Raw genomic sequence first — 10,333 nt, 5'->3', positions numbered from 1 at the left:
AAACTTTTTTCTTAAGGATTTTTCCCTCTCTATAGTTACATCACAGGCTGCATTTTGCATTCTGAAAGGGTCTTTCATTGTATGTTTCTTTATTCTAGGATAGTCAGTATTGCTTTGATTTGTTTCTGAAGTTGCATTCATTGGAGCAAGTGATGCCTTGCAGCTAGTCCCTGCCAAATGCAATTTACTCAAAACTGCTGAGCCTGTCAACTAGGACTAGAGAGAGTTAGCATTAAAAGGGTTACATGTATGGCTCTTGTACTCACACTACTGGAAATGTGCATGCTGACACCAGAGCTAACCTCAGAGAACACTGGATTCTTTTGGTTCTATAAATGGCCCATCCAATATTTTCAGCAAAGCCTGTGACAGAAACAAATTGCCTAATGAAAAACTATATTTCCTATCCTCTTTTCCAGATGGGGCAAATGAATTGTAAGCAGAAGTCATTGAGGGCTACTGGAAAAATTCTTAAGAAGGCCAAATTAGCTGTACATAATTAATAGAAACTTGAACTGAGTCTCAGGAGACAGGGTGGTTGTACACATCTGGTTAATGATTTTCTTTGTAAACTTAAGCAAATCACCTCTCCTTGGTTTTCTCATATGTAACTTCTGAGATACTTTTCAAATTTAAGATACTATATTTTTTCTCTCCCAGATGTCAAAGAACTAAAAATAGATGCATAAAATGAGTGACCATGTACCATATGAGGACAAATATTATTTTATATCTATTAAACCTTGTAGAAAACTAAAAATGGCACCATTTTCTTCTACCTTGACAGATATACTATATATATTGATTATATTCACTTTTAAAAGTCTTTAACAGCTTTATTTCTACTGATCTTGCACTATGTGAAATTCATATGATATAAAATCAACAAGTTTAAAATACCATTTGGTGGGAGTTTTGTTATAATACAAGGTTATACTTCAATTGCCATATGTATTTATAGAACATTTTAAAAAATCATTCCAAAAAGTGACCTCAATATCTAAGGGCCGTTTACATTCCATTTCACCCTCTTCTCAGATTCGGACAAAAACAAGTCTCCTTTCAGTCTCTAGGATTTGCCTACTCTAACTCTTTCATACTAAATTGAATTGGACTGAATGGTATCTCACTCAGCATATATTTTCAGTGAACATTCATATTCTACAATGAATCCATACTTAATACCTTTCTGTATTCTGGTCCTGAAGCTTGAACTTAGAGCGTGGGCACTGTCGCTGAGCTTTTTTTTTTTTGCTCAAGTCTAGCACTCTTATCACTTCAACCACAGCTCCACTTTCAACTCTTCTTTTGGTGTGTGTGGGGGGGGGGTGGTTAATTGGAGATCGGTCTCATGGACTTTTTTTTTTCCTCAGACACACTTTGAATCACTCTTCAGATTTTAGCCTCCTGAGTGGCTAAGCTTACAAGTGTAAGCCTCCAACACAAGCTGTGCGTGTGTGTGTGTGTGTGTGTGTGTGTGTGTGTTGGACCTATGGTTTAAAATCATGGCTTCATTTTCAGCTTTTTTTGGAAAACAATTAGAGATTAAAAAAAGTTGGATGGGGGCCGGGAGTTTGGCCTAGTGGTTAAAGTGCTTGTCTAGCATGCATGAAGGCCTGGGTTCGATTCCTCGGTACCACATACATGGAAAAAAGCCGGAAGTGGTGCTGAGGCTCAAGAGCTAGAGCTCTAGCCTTGAGAAAATCCAAGGACAGTGCTCAGGCACTGAGCTCAAGCCCAGGACTGGCAAAAAACAAACAAACAAAAAGTTTGATGGAATTTCTTGCCCCAGCTCACTTTGAACCAGGATTCTCAGATCTCACCTTCCAAAGTAGTTATGATTATAGGTGTAAGTTACCCAGCACTAGCCTCTCCCTCTCCTTTTCTCTCTCTCTCTCTCTCCCCCTCTTCCTCTCTCTCCCTCTTTTTCTTCTCTTTGTGATTGCTCTAAGCTTGAAATCTGGCCCTGGGTGCTGCCCTGATATATTTGCTCACTTGTGGCTGTTTTCTGGTTGATTGGACACAAGAGTCTCATGAACTTTCTGGCCTGGACTGATGTCAAACCATGGTCCTAAGAACTCAAGCTTCCTGAGTAGCTAGGATTACAGGCCTAAGACCCCAGTGCCATGCTAATACTTTCTTATAATTCTGGCATGTGGAAAACATCATATTGGTATTTGTCAGATGAAAGTAATGATTAATTTGGAGCTATTATATACCATGCTCCAAATGATGATGTTTGTTTAAAATTCATTTTTACAGGTGTTTACTATATTGTTGGTAATGTGCTTTGTGAATAAAATAAACACTGTCCTTCTCGTGAACTTCCAGAAGAATGGAAAGAAACACACTGAATAAGTAATGAAGTGGGATTCTAAGTAGGAAAAAAGTACTTGAAGGAGGTGAGGAGACTGATAAGAAAAAAAGGCTATAGGATTGGGATTTTGAAGAACTGACATATATATTTTTTTAAATAGAAGTAATGAGACTCAGAAGAAAACAAGGAACCTGTCTTACAGATAGATATTATATAAAGAAAGTAAACTGGCTCATTTGCACATTCAATGGTAGAATTACTTGGTATGTGATATTTAATTCTTTTTTCTGTTTTGAGTTATGCAGCCCTTTATTAGCAACTAAAGTAGAACATCATTATACAACACACACAGTAATTATCTATAACTGGAGATTTATTATATTCTAATACAGGTCACTTATAAATGTGATTACTTTATTTAAAGGCTTCTACTCTTGTCTACAATTTGCAAAACTAACATGAAAGCAAAATACATGAACACAAGTCTAAAAAGAAAGCATATTCAGCATATAGTAAGTGCTTTACAAGTTACTTTCAAAAAACAGTCACAACTAGACTTTGATATTGTCATCTTTTAAAAGTTATGTTTTGGATGGCAGCCTTCCTTTCACTGCCTAAAACTATAAGGTATTTTTAATGAACTGAAATCAAGAAGACTAAACGTACTACAAATGAAGAACATTAACAATAGTTGGAGACTCCTGAGTTCCCTTAAAACAAAACTTGGTAAGGCACAGCTGGGACCCTGCACCATAGGTGTAGGGTGTGTCCCTGTGATTAGAACTTCAGTGGATAGTGAGTGCTCCAGCTGCATAACTCACTGAACTATGCTGGAAGGTTGTACATTGGTCAGACTGGGCATAATTCAAAAATGAAAAGCTCATATCCACTCCTTTCTTTCGGAGCTCTTTGCTAGCATTTAACAACACTGCAATACAACGTTTTCCACATATAGTATTACGGTATTTCTTTAAGTACTTTTTAAAAAATAAAGGATCTAATTGTTCTATAGCATTCATACCCTTTTTATCTAGACGTTCAATAGATCTATAAATTTCCCCCTGAGATTGATCATAGTAACAATAATCAAACCTTCTACCCCAATGACAGAAATCAGAAGAAACCACAAAGAGATTCTTAGGATCCTCTAGATATTTACTGAAAAGTTTCCCAAATTTCTTTTCTTTTGACTCACTCAGAGATCCAACTAGTATAGGAATAATGGTAAACTCATCCTTGTGGCTTTCCATGAGTTTAGCTATGTAAGGTAAATGCATTTCAATACTGTGTTCTTGTTCATCTGTCTTCAGGGACATGCGTTCAAACATGCCTGTCTTCCATAGTTCTCGGTAAATTCTCCGGTTAACGTGAAGGTTATAGAGAGGTGTCTTAAATATGTCCGCTCGGGAAAGTGCGCATCCAGAGAGGGGTACATGATGAGACGGTCCCAAAATAAAAATTCTCCGTGTAATAGATGGATCCACTTGTTTGTAAGCATAAGCAGCGCAAGATCCAGAGTACACATATCCCGCGTGGGGTGCAATAATGGCTCTAGCAGGTCGTTTAGTACACTGTACTTTTGCAAACCAAGCCTCTAGTTGTCCATTCAGCTCCAGTTTGGATGCTTTGTACCAGTCACCAGCAAAATGGGCTTCTCGGTAGATTCTGCGGTTCGACGCCATTTTGGGGCCTGTGTGCTCCGCGGTGCGCAAGGATGAATCAGGAGACGCCGGTGGTGGATGGCGGCAGTAGCAGTGGCGGCGGTGGCAGTAGAGGTTGTGGTGGTGATTGGAGAGGTCCAGGAGGGAAGATGAAGGCAGGCAGGAGGAGGAAGAGAAGGCAGTGGAGGTAGTAACGAACAGACAAGACGACCACAGCCTTGGGCTACCGGAGGACAAAGTCACAGAGTTTTGACGCACTTCCGCTGCGCCTTGCCACGCCCAGCTGCCCTCTAAGCTTTGCTCTTTCAAACCCCGCCCCTTCCGGCTCCTCCCATCTCAACCTTTTCCGGCCCCTCCCATCCCTACTTATTCCCGCCCCACCCATCCCAACCTTTTCCGGCCACTCCCATCCCTACCTCTTCCTGCCCCTCCCATCCCAAACTCTTCCGGCTCCTCCCATCCCTACCTCCTCCCCGATTCCCCCCCCTCCCATCCCAAACTCTTCCGGTCCCTCCCATCCCTACCTCTTCCTGCCCCTCCCATCCCAAACTCTTCCAGTCCCTCCCATCCCTACCTCTTCCTGCCCCTCCCATCCCAAACTCTTCCAGTCCCTCCCATCCCTACCTCTTCCTGCCCCTCCCATCCCTAACTCTTCCGGCCCCTCCCATCCCAACCTATTCCGGCCCCTCCCATCCCAACCTCTTCTGGCCCCACCCCTTCGGGCCCCTCCCTTCCCAGACCCTTCAATCAGCTCTTCTCTCCACCCTGCCTTGGCCCCTCCCTGCTCTTTCCCTGCTTTGCCCTCTGGACCTCCCTGTTTTCTCACCCTGCTCTTTTCCTCTTCTCTGTCTTCACTTTCACCTGTCTCTGTCTTACCCCACCTTGCTTCATGTCCGGACTCCAATTACCAATTACATATCCTGCTCCCGTTTTTTCCCTTGGTCCCCAGAATCTTAATGCCTTGTTTATGCTTGTTAAGCTGGTACTCTACCGCTCCAGGCATGCCTCCAGTTACATTTTTTTTTACTGGATATTTAGTAGATAGGATTTTTTCTGCTCAGGCTTCTTCAAACCTCAGTCCTACTCTTTGCGTCTTGAGTAGCTAGGATTACAACAGTACTTAGCCCGGTGGATTTATTTATTGTTTGAACTTTTTAGATATTATGGAAAATAATCCCTTCTTGGATGAATAGCTGGCAAATATTTTCTCCCATTTTGTACATTTTCTCTTCCTTTGGGTCATTGTTTACTTTGCTGTACAAAAGACAATTTTTAAAATAAGTACAATTTCCCAATAAATATATTAAAACATTCAACAACTTCAGGCATCAGGGAAGCGCAAATCACTACTACACACCAGTCAGAATAACAACAATCTAGTAAACAACAATAATTGCTAGTATACACGGGAAAACCTTTATACATTGTTTGCAGGAATGAAAATTAGTCCTGCCACAATGGAAACCAGTAAAAACTAAATTATGTGGAGCAATGGTGCCTTATGCATGTAATCCTAGCTACTCAGAGGGATGAGATCTGAACATCACAGTCCAAAACTGGCCTGAGTATGAAATTCCATGACACCTTAATCTCCGGTTAACCAGTAGAAAACCAGAAGTGGCTCTGTGGCTCAAAGTGGTAGAGCTGAAGAACTCAGGAACACAGCCCAGGCCCAGAGTTCAAGCCCCACGACCGACACCAAAATACTAAAATTCTAACTACTATATGACCCTGCCATGTTATTTTCACTCATAAATTTAAAGGAGTATAAGTGAGCATATAAAGAGAGAGACTTTTATAACCATGTTCTTTAAAAACTAGTCACATTAATGAAGTCATGGAATCAGCCTACCTATCTATAAATGGATGAGTGGATAAATATTTTATATACACAATGCAGTATTATTCACCACAGGAAGAATTAAATAATGTTTTCAGACAAAAATGGATGCAACTAGAAATTACCACTTTGAGCTAAATAAGGCAGACATAGGCAAATATTTCTCAAAAAAACATGAAAGAAAGACTACTTGAGAAAGAGATATGAGGCAGAAGGAGAAAACAGGACAATGTAGCAATGAGTGGAATCCAATTAGATTCGCTTAAATTATATACATATATAAAATATCACAATAAAACTCATTATTTTGTATAATTACTGTACAATATAAAGGAGACTGAAAATAAAATAAAACAAGCATAAAGAAGAGACTGGTCAATTTTAGAAAATACATAGGAAAAGTTACATGAAATGAGAATTCAGTAGTGACCATTAAAGCTCTGTGTTGGTGCCTGATATCTATAAACTTAGTTGCTTAAGAGAACTAGAGTTTACCCACTTCAAGAAACACTTACCATTGAATTTATGAATAATACATTTATTGGTGAGCTCAGCAAAAACCAGTTTTAGTAAACATTTTCAGAAATGGAAAAAGCAGTGTAGCCTTTTATCTTTCCCCACATATTCTCAGAGGATAAGTTCATCAAATGCAGAGTCCCTTCTGTTTTCTTTTTTTTTGCCAGTCCTGGGCTTAAACTCAGGGCGTGAGCACTGGCCTTGGACTTTCTCAAGGCTACAGCTGTACCACTTCAGCCTCAGCATCACTTCCGGCTTTTTTCTAAGTATGTGGTAACCAAGGAATCGAACCCGGGTCTTCGTGCATGCTAGGCAAGCACTCTACCACTAGGCCAAATTCCCGGCCCCCTTGTGTTTTCTTTTACTCAATAAAGGAAATAATGATTAATTAGAGAGCTATCAACAGCCAATTGTTTCCTCCTTATTTTTTGTTTATTTACTTTTCCAAGCAGTACAGTTAAGTGAATCATCCAAGGTCATTCAATTGGTCATTAACAAAGACCCTGACTGGAATTCAAATTACTGAGTTCAATGTCCAAAGCCCCACAGCTGCATTCCTTTTTATATCCTTCTCAAGGTAACCACTAGGATTAAGTACTCCTCCATAAATGCTTTGTGAATGGTTGTCTCATTAAGATACTGTGCTAAATGTAAGATCAGGAATGAACTTTTGCAGCTAGTATTAAAATAGACAATACCATCTGGTAGTTAACATTCTGTATGCCAAAGAGCTAACTGATAAAGAAGAGGAAATAAATAATGGCAAATAATGCTTGTAGTTGGAAATGCTTATCAAGAACAGGCAGGACATTGTAGCCAGTTGGATGTGAATGTATACCTCTTAGACTAGATGTTCTTTGATGGCAGAAAATTCATCCCAGATTCTTTTCCAATGCCTAGCATAGTACTTGACCTGGATGAAGAAACCAATAAACTTTTTTGGGGGGAGACATGGGGCTTGAACTCTGGGCCTGAGCGTTGATTTGGGCCATCATCTTACAAAAAAGAAAAATCAACAGCAGAATTTTACCCAGGCCTTTCCAACCGAACTTACATGAAAATAGTATTTCATTTGATTTATTAAGGAATCAGTAATGCTCTTTATATTCCAAGTCCCTCTCATGATGGAAGAAATAATCTTTATTCACCTTTCTCTGCCTCCAATTGTAACAACTTATCTGTTCTAGTGCTAGTTTATATATCTTTGTCTCACATTCTGCCCGTAGGGGGTGTTTACACCTAATTTTTTCTTATTCCTCGCATCTCAGTATTGCTTCATCCATTACCAATTTGTAAAAACGGACAGATATGCTCAATTTTACATATTCATAGGTACACAAGCCAACACACCTATACCTTTCTTAACTTTAGTGAACTGTGGGAACTCATTAGTTTTTCTATGAAATTTGGACTAGGGAAGTATTTGAACAATTGCAGGGGGGAAGTCAGATGATCCTCTCATTATGTGGAATTTATCATTGTATTCTGTGGAATCTTCTCTGTGACTACTAAGAGGTGACATAGGCTTGCAATGTAGCTACTGATACTGGTAACAGGGATACTAGCTATTTTTTCTATAACCACAGATGGAAAATAGGACCTTTTTGAACTCCCAGCAAACAGGAAGTATTTGAAACTAAGTAGAGACATCTTAAAAAAAATGTCAAAGGAAATTATCAGGTTTTTTTAAGGCTCACTTAACACCAAATGTGAGAATCCATCAAAAACAAGGTTCAGAGAGACTTAGTTACATGATGTGGTTGTGACTGAGAGCACACAGAGGAAGCTTAGAATGTATGATTCATTCAGTTAAAAATATTCCTTTTATATCATATGTTAATTTAAAATGGACAACATTTAATAAGATAGAACTGTCTAGTAACCAATGGATTTCTATGCTGCTGTCAGAAAGAACGACATCACCCCATTTGTGAGGAAATGGAAAGACTTAGAAAAAATCATATTAACTGAAGTAAGCCAGAGTCAAAGGAACTTAGGCTCAATGGTTTCCCTCATTTGTCATAATCAGTAGAAACCTTGGGCTCTCCTAGCAAAGATTTGCAATAGAGCAAAACCTTGATACATAAGGCCATATAGTATGACGCTAAATGAAAGAACCTCCAGGCTATAGAAACAAAAGCTATATAATGAGTAATTGTTGTCCTTAATGTACTATGTTATCTCTCATCTCTTTTGCTGTCCCTTGGTTATCTCATATCGTTACAGTATCTCACTTTGTTACCTGATATATCACATGTATTTGTATTTGGTTATTTGAAATTGGATAGGGAAGGGGGGAAAACAAGATGAGAGGTGGGGGTGGGGGGATGGAAATGGGGATCAAGACATGTGAAAGGGTATCAGTGTATGTGAGTTAATGCACCTTCTATCTGGCAAATATCATGTAACCCTTCTATTAATTACAATAAAAAATATGAAAAAAGAACTGTCTAGTAACTTATTTGATCATTATTATATAATGTATACATTGAATTATCACATAGTACTCTGCACATTTTTACAACTAAAATAATTAAAATAATGGTTTTTAAGATATATACACACACATAAATGTAGAGAGACAACAGAAAGAGAGGAAAGAAGAGAGAAGAGAGAAGAGAGAGAGAGAGAGAGAGAGAGAGAAAGAGAGACAGAGAGAGAGAGAGGGAGGGAGGGAGGGAGGGAGGGAGGGAGAGAGAGTGTCAGGTATGCTAGATACTGGGGGGTGGGAGGGAGACTTGGGGTTTAAGTACTATCCCTGAGGTTTTATGCTCAAAGCTAGTGCTCTACCATTTGAACCACAGGTACACTTACGGCTTCTTTGATAGTTAATTGGAGATAGTAATCTTATGGGCTTTCCTAACCTCTCTGGCTTCAAACTGTGACCCTAAGATCACAACTACCCAAGTAGCTAGGATACAGGTAGGAGCCACAAGTGCTTGGTCATATGTCATATACTTTTTATATTTTAAAAAGAAAAAAAATATGCATTGAGTAGAACTTTGATTTGAAAGAGGCTTCCCAGATGTCTATGCGTTAAAGGTGCTGTTTCTAGTTTGGGGCCTTTAGGAAGTAGTGGAAAATTTAGGAGGTAGGGCTTAGTGGGAGGTCCTTAGGTCATTGGGCATACTTCTGAAAGGGATTATGAGACTCTATTCTGCTCTTCTTCCTTTCTGTATATGTTTCTTAGCTCATGCATGATTTATTGTACCATGTACTCTTGTCATGATGTGCTTCCTAATTCAGATGCCCCAAGTCGATGTTGGAGGGAACCACTTAAACTGTTGCCAAAATAAATATTTTCTCTCTCCATCTCAGATATTTCATTGTAGTAATGGAAAGTTGACTGTACTACTCTAGGTGTAAAGCAGACCTAGTATATATCTCAAAATTATAACTCATGTCAAATTGACATTCTCTCATTCTCAGTATTCTCTCGTGATCTTCTCCATAGTGAAGTGCAGTATTGTCTGTCCTTTCATCTGTACCATCAACAAAATATGCTTCACTGTTAATCTTTTCACATACTTCTCATTTAAATCCACAGAAAATATTGTTTGTGCTTTTAGAACACATGCAGAATCTGATCACTCGTCACCATCTCCACTACCACTACCAGGTTAATATCATCATCATGTTCTACCTCGTTACTGTAGTAGCCTATTATTGTACTCTCTTTTTCTAGATGTATGCTCTTTCTCTCTATTATGATATTTATCTAGAAACAGAATGATGCTTCTACAAAGTATAGTCAGGTCACTATTTCATCCAAAATGAAACATTAATATTCCATGGAACTCAAAAAAAATTCTACAAATCTTAAAAGGATCTATCTAATATTTCATGTAGCATCTAGACAGTCATCCTCATATTACCTACCCTGACTTTATCTTCCTCAAATACAAGTCTTGTTTCTTTATTCCATCCATGCTCACTTTAAATACATTGTGCTTTCTCATACATGTGAATATTCATCTTTGTCTTTTGCTTTAATTGGAC

General features: G+C 38.9%; 1 pseudogene; it reads right to left on the bottom strand.

Moving 5' to 3' along the window:
• Positions 1 to 2,858: 2,858 nt before the first annotated feature.
• On the bottom strand, positions 2,859 to 4,098 carry LOC150041286 (protein MEMO1 pseudogene; annotated as a pseudogene).
• Positions 4,099 to 10,333: the final 6,235 nt, after the last annotated feature.

Source organism: Megascapheus bottae, chromosome X, assembly GCF_031878675.1.
Source record: "Megascapheus bottae isolate mThoBot1 chromosome X, mThoBot2.hap1, whole genome shotgun sequence".
In the NCBI taxonomy this organism is placed as follows: domain Eukaryota; kingdom Metazoa; phylum Chordata; class Mammalia; order Rodentia; family Geomyidae; genus Megascapheus; species Megascapheus bottae.
The sequence above is the reverse complement of the archived record's forward strand: the minus strand, read 5'-3'. Positions and strand labels throughout refer to the sequence as shown.